At 29.8% G+C, this 22,687-nt stretch overlaps 1 protein-coding gene across 1 annotated transcript in view; it reads right to left on the reverse strand.

Moving 5' to 3' along the window:
• Positions 1–19,631, reverse strand: part of LOC108549080 (mucin-17) — a 133,325-nt gene extending 113,694 nt beyond the window's left edge. Inside the window, exons 1-2 of the mRNA XM_017902314.1 lie at positions 19,443–19,631; positions 11,407–11,770 (exon numbers count right to left, since the gene is read on the reverse strand). The gene's annotated coding sequence lies outside the window, so the exon portion shown is untranslated. The remainder of the gene's footprint in view (positions 1–11,406; positions 11,771–19,442) is intronic.
• Positions 19,632–22,687: the final 3,056 nt, after the last annotated feature.

Consider the following 22,687-nt stretch of genomic DNA (forward strand, 5'->3'; position numbering starts at 1 on the left):
TCCTACATTACATAATTATTTGCTTTACGATATCGTGAAATGTGTGTAATTATTTGCAGACAGATAAAGATGTAAATAGCATAGAAATTGTTAAGAAAGTGTTTAAGAAAGCACGATTTCTACAAAAATATTTCATTTTATAAATTATATAGATAAATTATTATAGAAATTATATTACTCTTTCACAATGGATTTTTATTTATAATTTTCCCAGTTTATTCATGTAACTTAAATAAGTACATAACCTATGTAATACTCACAGAAGTATTTATAAACTGTATTCGATATTTTGCAAACATTAATTATTTCCATTCGTTATTTTTTTTTTATTTAAAAACAATAAAATATAATTAGTCGTTAATTTTATAACAAGAAGAATTATAATAAATTTCTCGAACTTCAGAGGTATTTCTTCGTCGAATAATTATATATGGATTTTTCTTTCTGAAAATGACTGGTCGAATCATTTTTCGCTTTCTCAAATAATTTATATGTCACGTTTGCGTGACTCAGATTTGGATGAAGCTTATCGAGTATCCTTTTCTTCGTCATTATTATCGCAAGTGACTGTACATCGATAAGCAGAGATATATATAATACATGAATTAAAAAGAAATTTAACGCGACACAAAATAATATAACTTTTATAATTATTTGATTATAAATAAATTTCATTTATTGGCAGTAAATTAAATTAATTCAAATTAAATTTAATTAGGAATTGCTATAATTACTATTACAATTGCTACAATTACAAACAACACTGCTAGCAATTTCCACATAAGAAAAATTTTGAGCTTTAATATCTTATTATTTCAACAGTTCATTTTCTTCGTTATTCTAGTATGAAATTGGCATTATACGGCTGAACGCTTTATGCCTAATGCATCATGGAGGAAACGCACGCTATTAACTATCGAAACGAATCGAAAGACATTTGAAACTTCGGGAAACGGTAGAAGTCGTAAAAGTGTACAACGTTGAAAGCATTCCCACATCGAAACATTTATGGCACTAGGAAAAGGACATTTAGTTGGTTTAAGACCCAAACGAAACATAATTCAATGTAACTTAACAGATTAAAAAATTTATGCCATTTAATAAGAAAAAAAATTTCATACTGCATTTTATTCTTCTCTATTATTATTAATATTATTTCTTCTCTGATATAAAATAACTATTCTGAACAATAATTATTCTAATGAAAAGTTAATATTCCTCTATCCTAAATATATTTTTTTGGCCAATTAATTTTTGCTTTTAATTAATTTGGTTAATTAATTTTTGCAAATTCTTTTTGCTTAATTAATTTCTACGCTGAAATTTTTACGGTGCTATTATCACGTGTGAAAATATTGTATCGTAGCGACCTTCTCATATTCTCCGCCAGAGGGTACTCGCCACAATGCACATTTGAAAGTCACACTTAACCATCTCTGTCATATAAATACCGTTTCCGACCTGATCTTTGCCATTCTGACGTCTAAGCTATAAACCTACTAGAAATATGTTATCTATGAATCTAACTCTACAGATTTGAGAACAAATGTGCTCTTTCTTTTCATTTTGTTCTCTCCTATTTGACTCCATTTATTCTATAATAAATTGCACTGTTAATATTAGAACAGGCATAAAAGCAGAATTTCGACTATACTGAGGGAATCATTATATTAACCTAATTAAGGAACAATTACTTAATTATTACCTGAATAATTATAATTAATAATTAATAAAGTTTACTTATTAATTATATGTTGCATAAAGAAGCGTTTCAGATGAAAATTATTTCAGTAAAAGGAGCCTACGATGAAACAATTAGTCCATTCACATTTTGAGTATGCTTTTAATTAACACAAGTTTTCAATTGTTTTCCGAAAATAAAAAGAAAATTCGAAAAAAGAGAGACAGGTATAAGTGAATTTATTTATGCATGAGTCATACCTGCTATTCTGTATTTATTGGTGTGAAACGAAATTAAAATGCAAATTTATTAATGTCTCCGTAATCGCATCATGAAATGCAAATAGTTAAGTTTTTATTATTTATTCTTCGTCGGGATATAAAAGTTATCGTGGGTTTTATAAATGTAGTGTATTAGATTTAATTAACAAAATATTTGACTACATAAAATATTTTAAAATGAAATGTTAAAATAACTTTAGGTTTAATTAAATAAATTCACGTAATAATGTGCAAATTATTTGCATTGCACGTTACAACTTTATGCCGAGGATTTTGAAGATTGATAATATTGAACAGCTGATACTTTCATATCTGTGATAAGCTAGTGTATCAGATAACGGTAAATAAAGGTTAAAATGAGAATTTTTCAATGATAATAACATTAACGGATAAACAATTGTTAGAAAGAAAGAAGGATTCAACATAAAAGTAATCTTGATAATCCGGAAGTCTAACTACAGAGTTTTAGATTTAATGTATAACAAGGTTTTGCACTTTGGTGTAAAAATTTGCACAACTGATAATACTAAATAAACAACACATTTTTGTGTAAATTCCTATACAATTTTCTCTTAAAAAATTACTTACTTGACTGAAACATAGTAGCTGAATCATTATTAGAAGACAAATTATTATATTTTGAAATAATATTTTTATTAGAAACGTTACACGTATATATATTACATATAATATTAATTATTATACACTTACACACTTATATATAATAATATAATGATTAATATTGCAATATTAATATTCAATTTACTATAGTAATTATTACAAAATAAATTGAATATTATTGAAAGTTTTATTTAATTTAGGTATATAAATTTCTTATGTTTTTGAAAACTTAATATTCACGTCCTATTATAATCGAAAATTAAACTTGTCTATATAACAAAATAAAACACTCGCCATGTAATAAACTTTGTATGGTACAACTCATTCAATTTCAGTGTCAACAAAGTTGATGGAGCATTTAATTACACGTACCAAGCAAATTTTGCAAATGCTGAATTAGCTCGTAGTGACATAACAAGCTCCAAAATTAACATGGGTAAACAAAAAGTTGAATTACAACATATGAAACATCTACTCTGACTACAATTATCAACAATACACGAATTTAAATATATAATGAATATGATAGTCTGTATATGCTTCAATATGATAATAAATGTTTGATACGATAGTCATTTAAATATGATAGTTACTTAATAATAAAATGTCTAATATGATAGTCTGTACACTGTTTTAAAATTTTTAAATGTCATATTTTTCATTTAAAAAGTCTATTTAAAAATTATAATCAAATGATCTACAAAAATGCAATTAATAACATCTTTCACCAAATAATATTAAATAATAATATGACACTATATTTAAAAATAAAAATAAAGTACCTAAAGACATTTAGGACTGGAATATTCAGTGGTACACAATATTCAATAATTAATTATTACGAAAAATGAATAATCACTTTAATTACATAAGATTATAATAATAATACGCAGACACTGACTCAAGTACCTTCACTTATGTACTTACATAACTCAAAGTCTAACTACCCGCAAAACTGAGAGAGAAAAAGTTGGTAAGTTAGAACGTTGGAAGTGATCGCCAGAGGGACGAGTTTTAGGTTAGGTGAGCCACCTTGGGGCCACCAATGGAAGCCCTTCTGACAGGATTCTCGAAGTTAGACTTCGATTAGATTTCAGTGCACATCCTAAAACTTTCACCACGTTCGTTCGACCATCTAAGACAGATAATCTTTCCAGTCGCTATTAAAATTATTAATATCCAAGAAATAAACTTGATGAAAGCTGCCACGAAAATAAGTATCTCTTATTTCTTCCTTATCAATTAGCGTAAGTTACACTGCATAAAATTCGCAATCTCAGAACAATCGCGACGAGACCAAGCCAAACACGTGTAAACGGCGTTTGATCGTTACACTATCGACCTCTGGCGGTTATGGCGGTCGTTAGCGATTGTTAAAGAGTTTAAAGCGCTGCCTAAACTTTTGGCCACGCTACCGCTTTCGATGCGGCTGGTAATACACTGAACTTCCCCTGTTATTTATGCACGGCCACGGGATCGTTCCGCAACGATGAGAAAAAGCACTCCGTGGATGAGTCAGCTGGTTCTTTCGCAACTTTCTAACGTCATTTACACGCTCGCGAATCCGTGTCCGATCACTCGCGTGCAACCTGACGCCAAACACGACCGATCTATCTCAAACGATAGCGATCGTTCGATGATAGTGGGTCGTTGCAGATGAAATAATCGGATTCTTAATGAAATTCTTGATGGCTGTAGTTTCGTTGAAAGTGATGTTTATGGAAGCACGCGATGTTAGGTTATGTTAGGTTCAACAGGTACTTTGTCTGAACATTACACATTATGAGAAAGGGTTATCATTTTTATATCAGTTTTCTTATCTTTGTAATAACTTTTATACTTTCATATCAATTTCCATATTTTTTTACTCTTACATTAACTTTTATATTTTTACATTTTTACATTTCTATATCTTCTATGGAAGCACATGATGTTAGGTTATGTTAGGTTCAACAGGCACTTTGTCCGAACATTACACATTATGAGAAAGGGTTATAATTTTTACATCAGTTTCCTTATCTTCATATTAACTTTTATATTTTTATATTAATTTTCATATTTTTTTACTCTTACATTAACTTTTATATTTTTATATTTCTATATTTCTATAAATTTAAAAATTTTAATACGTTTATATTAATTTATATTTTTATACTTTTATATTAATATTTATATTCTTATATTTTTGCATTAATTTTCAATTGATATTTGACTGTTGGAATTGCATTATTAGAGAGCAACTTTTATTCTATTATGTTTAAGTTTGAATGTACATAAAGTGTGGTGAAGAATGGTGTATGTGAGAACAGAAGTAGGTTTCTAGTTCAAAAGGGGATCAAAACTGTAGACTAACATTTTATCATTCCAGATTGCTCGATAAGTCGTGTACATACATATCCAATGAATTTTCAATATTGATTTTCTCGAAAATAAAGCTCATTATAAAAAAAATGTATTTTGTATTTTCTATCTATTTTTGCTTAAGGATCTATCTACTCTATCTACTCTATGGACCTCAGTTCATTTATATATGCAAGTACATGCATATCCAACGAATTTTTAAAATCGAATTTCTCCAAAATTAAACTTCGGATGAAAAATTGTTATTTTACATTTTTCATTTATTTTTGCTAATCAACGAATTTTATTTACGCGTGTGTGCATTTTTCTCCAACAAATTTTTAAAATCCAATTTCAAGAAAATTGCGCTTTCCATACAAAAATTTTGTTCCACCTTTTCAATTTATTTTTGCATAGAAAATCACCTATTACTGGATTATTCTATATTGCAAAATCACTACAAGTACTTGAATTTGATATTGCTTCACAGCTCGCTTTAACACATAATCAGTTATTTAATAATAAACAATTGACGAAGCACCGATTATACTATATTCACTCACTTTGAATATTAAATTGACGCGTAATAAATGCCATTAAACGTTTAACCACGAAATGCTGAAAGATATAACGTGCTTGTGAAATCGGCCATTTTGTATGCAACAACCCAATAATATATTCTCTGTTTTCCTTGAGCTCGATTTTCGGTAAACATGAGTTGGAATTTAAAGTAAATATTCAGGATAATCAGATCAGGATATTACTGCGAATGTAGATTTTGTGAAACATAATTGAACTTTTCCCTTTGTGCAAATAATTAATTGTCAAAACGCTTACGAACATAGGTAAATAATTTTTAAGTATCCACTACAGAATAATACAAAATTTTATTTCATCGATTAGTAATTTATTAAATTATTCTACAATAAAAATTATTAAATCTTTATTTTATTTCTGTGTGGTCAAATACGTATAAAATTTCGTAAATTTATTTTACAACGAAAATTACATTTAATCCACTCGATTTAAAAGAAATGAAAATAAAAAAGTAATAGTCCTGTTTCGCGTTTGAATATTTTATTATTTTTCGGAATATTCGGAATATTCAGAATTTACAATTTTTATTATAATTAATCAACGTGTCATCATTTAATTGCGTCACGAAATTCAGCGAAAAGAATTCGTCATTTTAAAAGTATTTTCGACATTGAACGAAATACGATAACAGCAAAGAACTTCTCGAACGTCATTTGATACTTCGTTACTTTTCTTTATTTAAGGAAATTATAATTTCACTGGAAAAAAGAATTATCGTCGGTCGTATTTCTTCAATTGCAGTGAAACGTTGATTTATCGACACCTCGCCGTGTTGGAAACTGGAGCACGCGTTTAATTAATTATCCTTAAGAGCGATTAATTTCCACATCGGGAGCAAAATGTACACACGTTTTAACGAGTAAAATTGATTTTCAGTTTCGAAGATTATTCAGCACAGCAACAATATCTGCTGCGAGAATTTTGCTCGAATGTCAACGAAAATGGACTTGAAATTTGAAAAATTTTCCACTGAAATAACAATATCGTGAAAAATTTATGGAAATAAGAAATTATTTATGGAGATAAGAAATATCATATGGAAATTAGAAAATATAAAAATTTTGTTTAAATAAAATACATGATATTTAAGTTGTTTCTAAACTTTCAAAATTATGAATTATTTATTACACTATATAATTTTATACTATATATTATAATTTAAAAAGTAAGTATAGTAATGATGGACATATGCGTATTTTGCTAAATTATGCACAATACAAAATTTATTAATTTTCAAAACAAATTCTTCTATTTATTCATGCAGAAATTTTTATGAAATACTGAAAATTAAATTTATATGCATGCGCAGTCTTTCGTAATCGAAATATTTGGAACATAAATAGAAGACTGTTGTTTTTGTGCGAAGTGTCCTCGCGAAATGTCAACAGTTCACAGTTCACTATTCCCCAAGTGTTGCTGACTTAATTAAGCCAATTCACCTTCGGATAAACATTCCGTAATTAGATTTGCGACTCTAAGATTTCAGTCGTATCCTAAGGATTCGCAGAAGTTTCGTTTCTTGAAAAATTAAAAGACTGTTGAAGTTCTCGATCTTTATAATTATATTAGGTACCCTTGAATGAAGGAAAGCATAAATATAGCTACGGCAGAAAATTAAACATAATATCTAAAATATTAACATCTTTAATGATAAGGAACTAAAAAAAATATTTCAATTTTGAAGAATAACCATTCAAAAAATTTATTTAAATAATATAATAAATAATTCATTTATTATATAATGAAAATTGAAGATAATTATTATAATTAATGATTATACTAACACTATATGAATATATATCGAAATTAAAATTTTAAAAATTCTAAAATTATTTTAATCAAACTATTTAAATACCAAGTGATTTACTTTATTAAGCAATAGAAATTACAGGTAATCATTATGTTTAAAAACTATATTAATATATCATATGCATTGAAATAGTACTTTTGTATAATTGAAATTTAAACAGTCTTGAAATTTTTAATGAGCTATTTAAATACCACGTGAATCATTTTGTTACATAAAAGGAAGATAATTGGTACCCATATTTGAAACCTATATTATTAAACGTGCAATTAGATTTCAATGAAACTCCAAACTTTTCACTAAGCTATTCAATTATCACTTGACTTACTTTATCATACAATAAACAAACAAGCATTAGCACATCTAAAATCTACACAAATACTCCATATGTACACAAAAAATTGAATTCGATGCAATTCTCGACACCTTTTCGATACATCGAATACAAAAATAAATTAGTCTTCGTGTCACACAAATTGAAAAATGATATTTCTTGTGACACAGACAAACACCAAGCAGCCTCTTTCTATACTTTGTGCCCCGATATTAATTAAGTAAACGAGACATTTTACGTGCGTCATTTTAAAAACAAAATTCCCCTTTAGAAATTCCCTTTAGAGGTACCATCTATATAAAGGACCTTTTTATATTTCCCTTTCTTCTCGTACGTGGGTGCTCAGGCTGGAGCAGGTCGAGTTTCATCAAAGAAAATTGCTACTTTGATAAAGCCTCGTTTTTCACGTTTTCCTAACGCGCCATTCAAGGCATGAACTTGAACTAATCCAATTACGCTAATTTGACGACTCTCTTCATACGGTATTTCAATAAGGAAGATTCCTCGCCTCTTTCATGCCCATCTTTTTCCACGCTCCCTTAGATTCGAAGATTGGATATCATTGCTTGATCACGAGACTGATTGAATCTTAATTCATTCGCGACAAACGAACGAAAATTGTGGATCTTGTTATCGTAACGATACCTAATTTCTTTTGTAAATATCTGGAAAAATCGAGTGGTTGTTTAAGAACCAATTTTCAAGCTGGTTTTCCTTGGAAGTGACAATTTAGTTAGGTACTCGAGTACTCTTTGCCTTTGGAGGCAGCAGACGTTTAGGTCTGAGCGTGAGAGGTATTAAAACAGCTTTAACAACCGTGAAATAAGTTTTATTTATAGAATGACTTTTGTTTACAGGTATAATTAGCTGCTGTAAGATACGTGTTGGTTTTTAAATGGTTACTTTTCTATTTTGTAAGCATAGTCACCTTCTATTAGTCATTTTGACTGTGACGTTTTTGCTTTTGTATCGGTAAGCATAAGTTTTCGTTGGTATCGATACTACAACTACTAAATTAGTAAGTAGTCAAAGTAATTTGTCTCAAATTTCTAATTTTCTCTATTGCTGAAAACAATGTAGATGCTTTTGTCAAAATTAATATTGGTTATACTAGAAATACAAGTACAATTATATACAACTATTCATTTTCATTGTAATGTAATAATTATTATTAATTAATTATTATTATTTGTATTTAAGTACGCATTAAAAGCTGGTAGTTCTGGTATTAAGTATTACTGCAAGTGTTATATTTTGTATTCAAAATTTTATTGTACTAATTTTACTTTATACTATAAAATTCTATACCATAAAATTTTATACAAATATTAATGTTACATCATTAATAAGAAAATATTAATATCTTACTATTAATATTAATTATTATTACTATTAATATCTTAGTAACTTTAAATACATTATTAAAAATGTTATTCTCAAAGTATCCTGCTCAGAAAATATTCAGTTGTAGATCATTAATAAACAAAAATACGAAAGATTAATTCCGGAATATTCTTCACTCTGTACCATCATCCTTCTCACACCGGTATCAAAATGTAACTGGTCCACCCACTATAAATTTCTCTCATAGCAATTTACAACATCTCAATTCAACTGCAACAACATCCCAGTTTGCTGCTACTATAGACACTGCTATGATTACAACATATCAAGCTACAAAATCCAATTATGGTCACGTCTCTAAATTATTCCTTTCTCTGGACTGGTTCCTTTCCTTGTAACACAACCCCAGTGACACACAATGTTTCGCCGATACTAAACCTGTCTATCCCTGTCCTATACCTAAACAAATTATGCCCAGCTAACAATAATTCAAAGGATACGATATAAATAAACAAGCTCGTGCAATTACATGCTCGTCCGAGCAAAAGTCGATACCAATTCTGTCAAAACTACCTGAGCATGTTCAGCAACAGCAAAGGCAATTGTCCGAGAGCAGTCTGAACCACTTCGACTCTCCTGATGGTCCTATTGTTAAACGAGACCTATCGATCACAAAGAAGATACGCAAGTAGGCGATCGAATGAACGAGCCATGCTGTAACGGTTTATAGAACTTGTCACGGCCTGTATTGTACTTTCTATTGACCGACTAGACCCTGCTGGAAACATTCTTGAATAAGTCGGGACCACTTACAACCGTCTCCAGTCCTCTTTACCCAGCGGTTAACTTCGCGGTCAATTGCTCTCACAGTTTCCACCTCTTATTTTTAAACCCTTTCGACCGAGGAGCCATCTTATCCGAGAAGTTTGCCTGGCTACCATCAGAACCGGGGTTCAGAGGCTTTTTAGGTGTATACCTGCCCTGGAATCAGTGAAGCGCACCTAACGAGACCCCTAAAGTTTAATCACTCCCTTCACTGAACACCATATTCACGTTGTTTGCACGGATAATAAACTGTTAATAACTGGAAGACGTGCGTGGTGTCGTTGAATTATCCTTTCGTGATATTCGTATCTGGAACATTGCTATAGTAGGTAAAGAGATGGTAACGTTCTTTATTAGGATTACAATACTCGTTTTGCTCCAAGTTTGGTTGTGAATATGTACATCAAATTTTTATTTTCGAAGCTATATTTGTGGATTTTTGGGAGTTTTTAAGAAATTATGAATTATAGAGTTTTGAAGAGAAGAAAAATATTTTTGTATGATAATAATAATAGGTAATCATGTATGAGGTCTCGCCCTTATTTTTAGGGGAATTATATTTTGTAACACATCCCAATTGCGCTGATATAATTATTAAATTAAAATTATTGGAAGAACAATAGAATTTTAAACATATGTTAAGAAATTGGATAGTTTAATACTTATAATTAGGTTAATTTAATTTTCATAAAACGTTAAATGTAAAAATAAGGGTTTGGTGTTAAAGAAGATACTAATTGCAAGTTTAGATATTTTAAACATAATTGCTAAAATCATTTAAATAATTATTTTATTATCATATTATTACTATTTCAATTTTCATAAAATTCCTGCTCTTCAAAAGATAAAAATATGATTTATCATGATCTTTTTCTATAATTTTCATATGATGATTATCTTCATCCTTTCTGAAAACTGAACACGACATAGGGGAACTTAATGCAAGTGAAAGGCTTGGAATTAATAACACAAAAATGGCAGAAAACAGTCTATGTATTTTACGATGCTTAATTTTACTCTTCCGTTTTCTAAAATTCCTGACTTCAAAATTCCATGAAATATTTAAAAAATCTCTCGAAAAATCTTTCACCACGATTTTTCTTTGCTTCGTTATTTCACAAAAAATCTCGCAAGAACTCATACAAATTCTAAATAATGCTTAATTAAAATTAAATACTTTTTCAATGCATCAATTTTGAGAACTAAATCGTAACGCACAGGCAATTAAAAATTGCGCAAAATATCTTTCATAAGTATCCACTGTGATATTTCTCAAAAAATTCCTCCATAGTAATCTAATGATCTAATTAATAAAACACAAGACAATAACATTTTCAAATCTCTGACCCACAAGTGTCAATAAACTGGCCTCAAATCGAACTACATGCCAAATTAAAAACAAAGAAAGGAGATACTGCCCCCATTTTAAGAAACAGGGACCACCTTGGGCCCTCAGGGACACCTCCATCTTTGGTCCCTCCATCGTAACCGCAAATTTATTCGAAAACAGTCAACTATTTATCAAAAAAGAAACAAAAAAATAAGTATTCAAGGAAACACATTTTTCTCTACTTACTACGAGCAGATCCGAACGTCCTGTTGATCAAGGCGGAAGCAACGAGTCCGCATTATTCTCCGTCTTTCTCCCACCACCTCTCGCCACCCCCACCACACAGTGTGCAGGCCACGAGAGAGTAGCCTTTCGAAGCCTTTGCCGGTCACGCTTGTCCACGCGTTCTATATCTTCCTTCTTTTTCCCCGTACCTTTCACTCTTCCCTCTCTCTCCTCAGGTTGAACCGTCTCGCTCGCTCCCGCTGTCTCTTCCCTTCGATTACGGGGTTCGCACTACACCCGCGGGCCACAACACACGGTACCCATGGCGACGCGTTCTCTCGCCGTTTACGCGGCCTCTAACTCCCGGTGTCCTTCCGTCTCGAATCTACGAAAGGTTCCTGTATTTAATTCGTTTGCATCCACGAGTGTAAATATAATAGTATCGTAGAGGTCAGTACCCTTTCGGTGATTTATGTATGTATATATTTACGCGTAATATGTATCGTAGTAATAAATTATAGTAGGAATCGGGATATTTTAGTAGGGAAATAGTGCTATACAGCAGAGGTGGTCAACTTCGTTTTATATAGATGATCGATTATTTTCTTTCTTTTTCTTAAAAATGTGTTGTAATTTGCTTAGTAAAATCGTAACATTTAACACATTCGAGTCTTGTGCGTTAATATTTTATTAATGCATTTGCGTGTTGAAATCGTCTATTGTCTATTTTGTTATACAGTGTGAGTCGATAAGAACGATCATGCCAAGTGAGACATTCATAGATGAAAGTGATTAACTTCAGCTGTTAGGCTGTTTTATTTTAGTATTGACATATTGATGTGATGAGCTCGGGGGAGGGGGCACGTTAAAATTTCCATTATTATTGGAATATAATAATGAATTATTCAACAATATGGCAAAAGAAATAGTGTAAATTATTAATATTCTCCATTCAAAATTCTCAATTTATTTACATTGTTCAAATTTTCAAAAAATTGTTAGAATAAAAGAAATATAAATTTATAGAATGTATTGGTACCTATTAAAATAGCAAGTACTGTTTTGGTACTAGAATAGTACCAAACTTTATATATGTATATGTTAAAATAATATTATTATGAAATTATAAAGTTTAAATATATGCAGTAATAGAAGAAATTTAAATATATAAGTAGAGAATGGTTGCTAAAATGGGTAGATGCGAGAATAAAGGATGCTTGGTTAGAGGTATCAAAGAAGAGTGTTTGGATCGAATGATGAGGATTATTGTGTGAACGGAAGGTTCATGGCCACCTATGATTCTAGGTTGTTCTATAAGATGAAAGAAATTGAGAGACAGAAACTTAAAAATGATTCTATAAATCGAGGAGAATAAACAAAAGAAGAGAAAGAAAATTTAAAGGAAATTTTAAAAAGGAAAAAAGTACTTCTATCAATGAGTTCAAGTTTAAGGGTTGATAGATATATTGTATATTTATTAATTTATCATTATAATTATTATAATTATTATAATTTATTATATGTATTTATTAATTTAAAATCAATAGAACATAGTCATGACAAAGTGACTAAATTAATTAAATCAAATTAAAAATAATTGAACAGTATATACATCATAAAATGAACAATCGAAATATAATATTAATCAAAAACACATGATGGTAATGGAAAACTTTCCCTCTGCTGCTATGATAAATTTAAATTAATTTTTAACATAATGCATTAACCAATTATACGAATTTCTAGCAAATGCACTCGAAACATTGCATAATTCAAATTACTTTATAATTTCCTCTCTTTTATGATTTTATATACATATTTCACGCCTTGACCCTTCGCATTTCGCGAATTTTTGAATTCCATCGATCAACGATTCCAACACATTTTCATAGTAGAAACGAAAAAATAAAAATAAAAAATAAAAAAATAAAAACGAAACTGTGTAATATTTAAATAGAATATTTCCACAATAACTTGGCTCGTTTTCCCACTGACATTCATGATAACAAAGTGAAATGACAATTTGCAAGCTACCAATGTCACCATAATGCCACCATTAATGTGCAAAGGATTAATAGTACCAGATTTAAGACTCCACGTGTTCTATATATGAATAAATCAATGATCCACATAGATCTTGTCTAAGAGATAATTTGTTAGAACAATTCTTGAGTTTATTCCCATATATATTTATGTATGATTTTTATTACACCAATACGTATGAAACGACGAAATTTAATGAGCTGCAATAAATCCTCGACGCAATTTTTGCACTGAATACAGAAAGAGATAATGTACTCGTGACAAATATTTGCAGTTACCTATAAAATTCAAGGTACACTCACGTAGGAAGAGGAAATCGGGAAAGCAAATAATGAGATACATATACAGGAGCAAAATAGTAGTACGTGTTTTAATGGTCAAATAATGGAAAGAACTTGAATCGTTTGAAAAAGTAAAAAATATGAAAGACATACAGCAGATATTTCACGGGGGAAAAAAAGTAAATCGTAGACACTAGCATTTTTCAGGCTACATGGGTCTTTAATATTCGAGTGGTGGCATTAATGAAGAGAAAGTCTCGTGAAATGTCTTTCAATATATGTCTATCAATACTGATAAGGATCTAAGAGCAAAAGACTTTCTGTTAACCGCAAATTGAGTATTATTTTTTACATAATAATAGTATACAGAGCATCTAATAAATGAAGTCCAAGACTTGAAGAGATTATGATATTCACGTAGATGAACAAAAAATATCTAATAGATATCTAAACCAATGAAATTATCCGTAATATCGACAAAAAATGACTTCCTGAAAGTAAATGCAGTATAAACCTTTTTTACAATAAATATTTAATACATATAACCATCTTAATGCAATACAAAACTCACGTATATAAATCACATACTGATATCTCGAAATATTAGTTCTGAATCTCGTATCCTGTCATTTTGTCATAATTCTGCCATTATTTAGAGAAAATAAATAGATTAAGATTTTTAAGTAATCTCACATAAAAAGAAATAAATTCAAGAAATTCAAGTTAAATGACAACCTAAACCTAATGTATATCTAAATTAATTCCTGTATTTTCAATTAGGGTTTTCAATTGCGAAAGAATTCAATTATGATACGAAATATTTGTAAATAATTAAAATCAATTTTACGTCTAAAGCATTGATTGCAAACATCAATTACACATTTCTTATAACTGTCAGTGAATACTATAACCCTTCAAGTCTTGAACCTTACTTTTAAACACCTTGTATATTGCAATTACAATAACTATAACAGTTAATATTCTTACTCAAAATGGTTAAAATATTTTTTGAAATATTAATGTACAATTGAAATACTTCATACTTAATAAACTTTTTTCCAATATATTTTCTTAAATGTAATAACACATAAATAAGAAGTAAATAATAAATATGTAATAGTAAATGTGTATGTAATACCTAGATATACTCATATCATATATAATGCTACATATTTTATATTCACGAAATTGGATGTAAAGAAATGTTTAATGCAACGTGATTTGTGTCGCAGAAAATATTCGAGGCTGAAAGGGTTGAGGTCGCGACGTCGCGACGTCGCAGCGTCTAAAGCCGACTGCAGCCCCTGGTGCATCGCGACGAGGGTTAATTTTCGTGACGTAATCGAGTTATGGAAGTAGAAATTGTTCGGTAGGATGATACGACGCGTTTAGGTTCGGTGATTAGCGATTAGAGATAATCGCAATACAATTTTGCCAGTCGTTTAGGCGAGTAACTAGAGACGAATTTTTGTTTACAGTGATTGACACAAACGTTCTACGTCTGATTAAAATACCTACTAAAACTTCGATTATGAGCAAACGAATCTTCTCTTAATATCAGTAAGTATATTAGGAATTGTTGAAGGAACAGTGATGTGAATAATGATCTATAACGATGACAGTACTAAAATGAATTAGGTATTAAAACACGATTAAAAAAATTTTCCATTACTTTCGTCCTACTTCTGCTTCACCCATTTTTTAATTTTCATTCTTTTTATATCTTTTAACAATATTCATATTTGTCATACAGATAAACTAATATTTCTACTGCGATTGTTGTATACCATATGACTTATAAATTATATGTACTTTTCAAATTTGATTTTATTTACTTATCATTACACTGCTGTATTTTACTACCATATTACTGATATTGTAATGATTCTAAATGATCTGTGCTTTATTACCATTGCAATGATACTAATCGATCTACATTTTATTACCATTGTAACGGTACTGGACGATCTATATGTCCACAGGTAGGAATAATTGATTACTAATCCTTGAATCAGAGCAAGAAAGTCTAAACATTTCTAATTTTCTAATCTTCGTACGTAAAGACAATAATTACGGGTTATTATAGAGTTAAAGTATAAAATAATTTAAAATAATAAAGATAGGATTGCAATTTATATGCAATGAAAGGTATTACGTGTAATAATGATAAAAGAAATTTAAGGAAATACCTTAAATGTCGTTTGATACCTATGCTAATCGATTTATTACTGTCATCCAGTGCTATGTATGCGAATGGATTAAAATTAATGATGATTTATATTTAATAGGCTCGGTGCTGAACGGATTTTCATTAACTATTCACTAATGATACTATATGCTATGTGCTGTCAAATCATTTTCATACGAAATATATTTCCGTACTCTGCAGCTTTACATATATGTTTAACGCAAATTGCTATGAAATTCATTTTCAAAACCTTATGACTTTTAATTTATATGTGTTCCATGTAATATGTATATGTGAGTTATATACATTTTGAATCGACTGGAATTTGAATTGTGCAAAGTAAACGTATTTTAAAATAATATAGAATAATATAATATAGAAGAAATAAAAAATAAGTTCATTATCAAAACTATTAAGATACAAAACTATACTATCTTTTATTGTCCAATTAAGTATTAATCTACCAACTAATAAAAAAATAATACATTAATTAGAACTTTTTTTTGATGAAATTTTCTATAATTTATCATATGCATTACTAACACTTGTATCTTACTCTAGGTATGCTATTATTTTTAAAAGATCAATGTAACGATATTTTACAAATTTTATACCTGTTTAATTTTATACACACTCGTATCCTGCTCTAGGTACAGTATTGTTTTCAATTATTAATGTTTCAATTCATCTCGGGCATTTAATTTAAATGTTAAGAACAAGACAATGTTCGAATAATTTCTCGATTGACTATAGGTTTAATTATTATACCACGTTTATTGCAAGATCGTAACTCGCGATTTCAGGTAATTAAATACGAGGAACATTTCCTTTTATCGATTCCTATAGATAACTCGAGACTCACGTAGATAACTAATAACGAAACTGTTTTATCCAATCAAGACTGTAATTCGAGGTTTGTTTTTCGATTTACGCGCTACGTTAGGTGTAATATTTAGCAATTAGCTGTTACCATTAACTAGTTCAATTGCGAGAACAAGTGTCTGAATCTTCTTTCTTATCTTATTATTTTTGTTAAATATGGCGAGGAAAAATAAAAATGGAAATTGCAGATTACGCGTTCCATTTGTAACCTGTCATATTAATTCATAATTATAACCAATATTTGTATTAACAAATGAGATTAAATAATTCCTAGATAATATCGGAAATATTATCTCTTGACTGGTTATTGTTATCTTCGTTGAATAATCTGGTATACAATTTAGTACGACATTTGTAAATAATGACAACACGACTAAAACACCAGTCAGAAATAAAAAATTGTAAAAAATTAATCAAAATCTTTTTTTAATCTTTAAATTTACAGAATAAAATGAAATATATTGAGGATTATATGATTATATGAATAATGTATTATGCTTAATAGAAAAAAAAATTGAAATGTTTTATCTGATATCTTTTAGTTTGCTTTAATGCAAATGAATTATCTATTGATAACTATCTTTGAGTACCATGCTTGCACGATGACATCAGTAAAATGACAAATAATACCTAATACTAATCGAAGCTAATAAATAATATTTTGATCCGATTACAATTTAGACAAAAATGTCTCTTTTAAATCGATAGAATAAAAACGAAATAAAGGAAAAGATTATTTAACTTATCAATATCATAAATAATTATTAAATACTTATCATTATGAAACATATATGAAACAAAACATCAAACTAAATTGATAATCTGCTTTTCATAACAATTTATCAAAAATGCTACAGATATTCAAAATCCACAAAGTACGAAATATTAAAAATGCACGAAATAAAAATAAAGCATGAAGGATATTATAATATACATAAATTATATAAAACTGTTTAAAATTTCTTAGACTAGAAAATAATAAAATTTATATACATTATAGAAACCATTTTTAGATTCATTACCTCGTATAAAATATAAAAAAAATTTCTACATAAGACATAAAATATACAAAACTATTTAAACCTGATTGCAACACAAAAAATATTTAAATTTCAAAAAGTAAAACAAAATATACAAAAATATTCAAATTTATAAACTTATAAATTCCACAATCTACATCAAACATTTGACCTTCACAAAATACCATATAAAATATTTAAAAAAACTATTTAAGACTCATTACATTATAGAAAAAATAAAAGATCCACAAAGTAGATACATTTCAAAAATTTCCATACAATTCCGACATAAACAAGAAACCTGCTTCAATAATACCAAACCACTCAACAAAATATCTCCGTATTAAAAAATATCCAATTAACCCATGCACGAATCCCATAAATTCATTTATCATATTTCCGCAATCATATCTAATAATCGAAGCTATTTATCAATTTACCAATTTAATACATCTCAAAATATCAAATAAATCGAAAATCGTGTACACAAGACACACCGTGTTTGATCGAATGTTTAACCCCCAACAAATGCGCAATCGTAGCCACCACGATCAACCGCGCCCATTAATTATCGCAAGTCTGCTCGCAGTCCCTAAAACGTCCCTTTCCCATTTTCCCTAGGATGTTACTAGCCAGCGATATCCGAGCGAGAATGAAAGTTTTCTTTCGAGCTGACTTGTTGCTCGGCCTATTTAAATCCACGAATTTTCTTACTCGGCTAACCGCAGCTTCGTACACTAGAGGTAAACGATTCTTTCGTCGGTTATATACACGTGTTTGTTGAACGCGATCGTTGTGAAAGTCGTTATTATTACACCGTGGATCGCGAGCAGAGAAACGGCCGAGGCAACTTCGACGGACAAGCAGCTTAATTATCGAAGTTTGTCGCAATCGCCGGCTGAATTGAACAGAATTGCACGGCTGATTGTCAATCGTACTCGTCTGAGTAGCCAAGCGTTGGATTTCAGGCTAACAAGTGCCTATAGAGGGAAGAAGTCTCGTTCATACTCCTAGTTGGTAGGAGAATAACGACTAACAGCGGAAAGAATATTTTCCGTTCGAGAAAAAAAGTAAAAAGAGTTGAAAAAATTGATGAAGTATGATTTAAACGAGTTTTCGTATCGATACCTTGCTTTTCGATATGTTTGACAATGAACGTTCGTCACTTTATAAAATGTCAGAAGAAATTTTCGAAATTTTCATTTTATAGCACCAAACTATCATTAAATAGCGAATAAAGGTGAGAAAGTACTTTCTACAATGTATTTAGAATTATTTTCAAGGGAATAATTTAGTAACAAGTATATATAGGATTATTACGAAGAATCGATTTCAAATATCGCGCCAAAATTGCATTCGAAACAAATAAAATGGTAACGACTTATTCTGAAGTATTTACGAAGAAGGCTTTTCAAAAATCCCGCCAAGATTCGGTTCAATTGAACAGGACAGCAAGGAGTAGTTGAGAGAAAATAGCAAACAATCGTGACGTATAATCGAAGTCCTCAGACAACAAACGACGCGAAGCGAAAGTCGAGGCAACGACACGCGGCTGGCCGAAAAGCGACGATCGCGGTTTGGTTTGGGTTGCACAATGACTTTTTCACAGCTCCGTGGACCTTCGTAAAAACAGGTAATGCTAACCTTCGAATGTCTGTGATCGTCGGATGCAAACGAATTAACGATTCGTTGCTTTCGTCTCTTCCACGCGAGAAATGTCACTGGTCGCCTGTCATGTGCACACGTCAGTGTTACAGACTGTTTCGAGTTGGCGGAAATTTTCAAATTCACTACGGTTTAAAGCGCGAATGCAAAATGTCAACAACAATCACTGGCACGGATTCCTGAGTAGGTATGCGTCCGCGCATGCGCAGCGACACGTCGAGCGGCCGCTTGCCGATCGCGAGCCCGTGATAGCAATGCCAGGGATAATAGTGCTTTCTGAAATGTTTAGATTAAAAGAATCGTGTAGGAAATCGAGATTTTTCGAGATTTCAATGGAGAAGGAAAGATGAAAGGCGTATGGTTAGATTTAATGCTTGGGGAAAATCGTATTGACGGCGTAAAAAATCGTTTGACGTTACGAGTAGGAATTCGTTTGAAAGAAAGTTTAAGCATTTTCTAAGATGAGCGATGGTTGTAGATAATTTGCGCGGGGCAATTTTCTTTAGTTTTTTGCCATTGTGTTTCCTCCTTTTTGTCCGATCTATTTGGAGTAAAGGTACATATGTGATAATGTAATATACTAATATATTAGTATATTTATTAATGTATTATATAGATATACTGATGCATATACAAATATAATAGTATTTTTTGTAATAGTATTATAATAGTAAATTTCATATATGAATTTTACATATGATAATTAAATTAATTTTGTTTCAAATATATAGGCACACATAATTAATTCAGATTATTTCGTTAAGTTAATTAAAATTCGTATACAGGGTGTCCAATTTTAATTTATAAATGGACAATTTTCGGTAACTGCTGGCTATATAAAAAATGCTTCCAACCGAAATTGAGTGGTTTTGAGAAGACCACAAGATAACGTAATTACTATTTTTGTTGGAGGACAGTTCATTTCTTAAATGGAATCGCATAATTAATAAATATGAATCGGTTCATTATAAACGAAAAATACAAGACAATCTATGTACAAAATTTATTAGTCTACGAAATATTTAATTGCAAATATACGTAATTCATTTTGCAATTTTCATTTTCAAGTTAAATTCCGCCACCCTGTGTCCACAAAATGGACGGCGAAGAGAATTTTTCTACCAAATTTTCATCTATGACATTAATTATAACAAAATTGCAATTATATAGAGATTATTATTGTGAAATGTTACATCAAAATTGACACAATAATTACTGTCGAAATGTCAATGCACGTTTATTCGAATAATAATGAAGTTATTACAATTAACATTATTTGCATGCTCATTAAAAGTATACAATATACACGAAACTATGAAACTTGTTTAATTCTTTTAATACGTAATTTTCATTTGAGGCTTGGATAAAAATTGAAGGAAAGCATAATATCTATTTCTACCATGAGGGGCAACAGAAAACAACGGAAGGTGGAACGAAAAATTAATTAAATTCAAAATACTTGTGTCGTGGACAGCTACTTAAATAAGGTAAAAGTAAATTTTTATGCGAAGCGTTTATTAATTACGTGTCACGTCACGGACGTAATTTAATCACTTTCCGACCCGCAATTTTCATTACAAGGAAATGAATTCCCAAGCAAAATGTGTCCTTTCACAACCAAACTTTCTTTCCCTCGTAAATCCATCTACATAGTTGTTCCAACATGTAATTTTAAAATACACATTTCCACTGGTATCGCGGTTATTTTATAATTAACTTCAGAGTGGGAGCCATTTTATTTTCCTGGAAAATGTAGATAGTGAGAAGCAAGAACATGCGTTCCAAAAGTTATGGGCAAACGGCTCTTGCTCAGGTCGACGTGAAAAATTTTGCGAGTCTACTCGACAAACGTTGATACAGATTACAATGAGGACGAAGCTGCAAAAACGAGGACATAGAAAAAGTGTGTCAGAGTGCAGAAAAATTACAGTTTACATTACCAAAAAAGTTGCATTTCTTTTTTTAAGTTAGTATTTTCGAGGTAAAAGCATTTTCAGAAAAACGAGAATTATTTGTACGAGATTTGAGACTGTTGATCTAATGTTTAAATGATAAGAACGAAATATCAATGAAATTTTAGTAACTAATATATAAAGATAGTATTGGATTAATTTTTTCATTGTTATTGATTAGTATTGTGATTTAAATTCTAAAAATGATCATGAAATATATTCTACAGTTTAGGTAAATAGCTGCTTTAAATAATAAACACTATCATGCTGATTTTTCAACAGAAAATTTTCAAAATTAATTTACTCTTCCATTAATTTTTAAAATTACATATTATTCTACTTTATGGTATCGAAATTTAGAATTTCAAAGTATAAATAATGAAATATTGTTCATTTTGAGCAGAGACTTCTTAATTTAGTAACTAAGTTTTTAAAATTAAATATATCATTCTATATATCTATTTTTAATATTGGAATTGAGATTTCGAGGCTAAGAATAAAATATTTTGCAAATTAATTAGTTGCTCTGATTAGTAAAGTTTTCGTTTTAGTCTGAAATATTTTGTACAATTTTTTGCATGCAAGATACGTATTTATCTTGTTTTAGATTATTGAGATACATATGTATTGACTTATCGATAAATCGTTGTATCCAGCCATTCAGATTTTATTTAATTAAAGAAATAGGAATTCTCTTCACCAGTGAGAGATTAATTCTGGACCACGTATTGTGAACGAATAGCAATTTAAGTAAGTGCAATTTGCAAAACAGATTAAGTGCTTTTACTGACTATTCTTGCTTCCATCAGGCATTAATAATGGAAAATCGAAACGTTTCATATGGAAGAGCTATGTGCTTGGCGGTTGTTCTAATAAGTATGAATTTATGGTGAAGAGGATCTACATTGTACCAAAATTTTATTCCAGAACCGAGAAAAGAATTTTTCTCGTTAATTCAGTATGTTTAATTTATACTTTTATCTTCATTAGTATTAAACTATATTGAAATTGTTTGCAATGATTTTTTATACAAAAAAATTCGTAATTTTATTTTTAAATTACACAATACATGTTTCGAAATAAATGCTATCTTTTAATGACATTCAATTTTCTTTCTTAGTCATGAACACTTTGAGAATAATTACGAGAAGCCATTTAACATCAGGCTTGTTAAGAACTTGGTTTTTAAAATTATCGTTCCAAATAACCGGAAGTTAGAAATCGTTCCGATAATTACAGTACTCGAAGGTAAACTATTTAACTTGTTAAAAA

The sequence above is a fragment of the Eufriesea mexicana genome, unplaced genomic scaffold (assembly GCF_001483705.2).
Source record: "Eufriesea mexicana isolate 0111107269 unplaced genomic scaffold, ASM148370v2 scaffold1801, whole genome shotgun sequence".
NCBI lineage: Eukaryota > Metazoa > Arthropoda > Insecta > Hymenoptera > Apidae > Eufriesea > Eufriesea mexicana.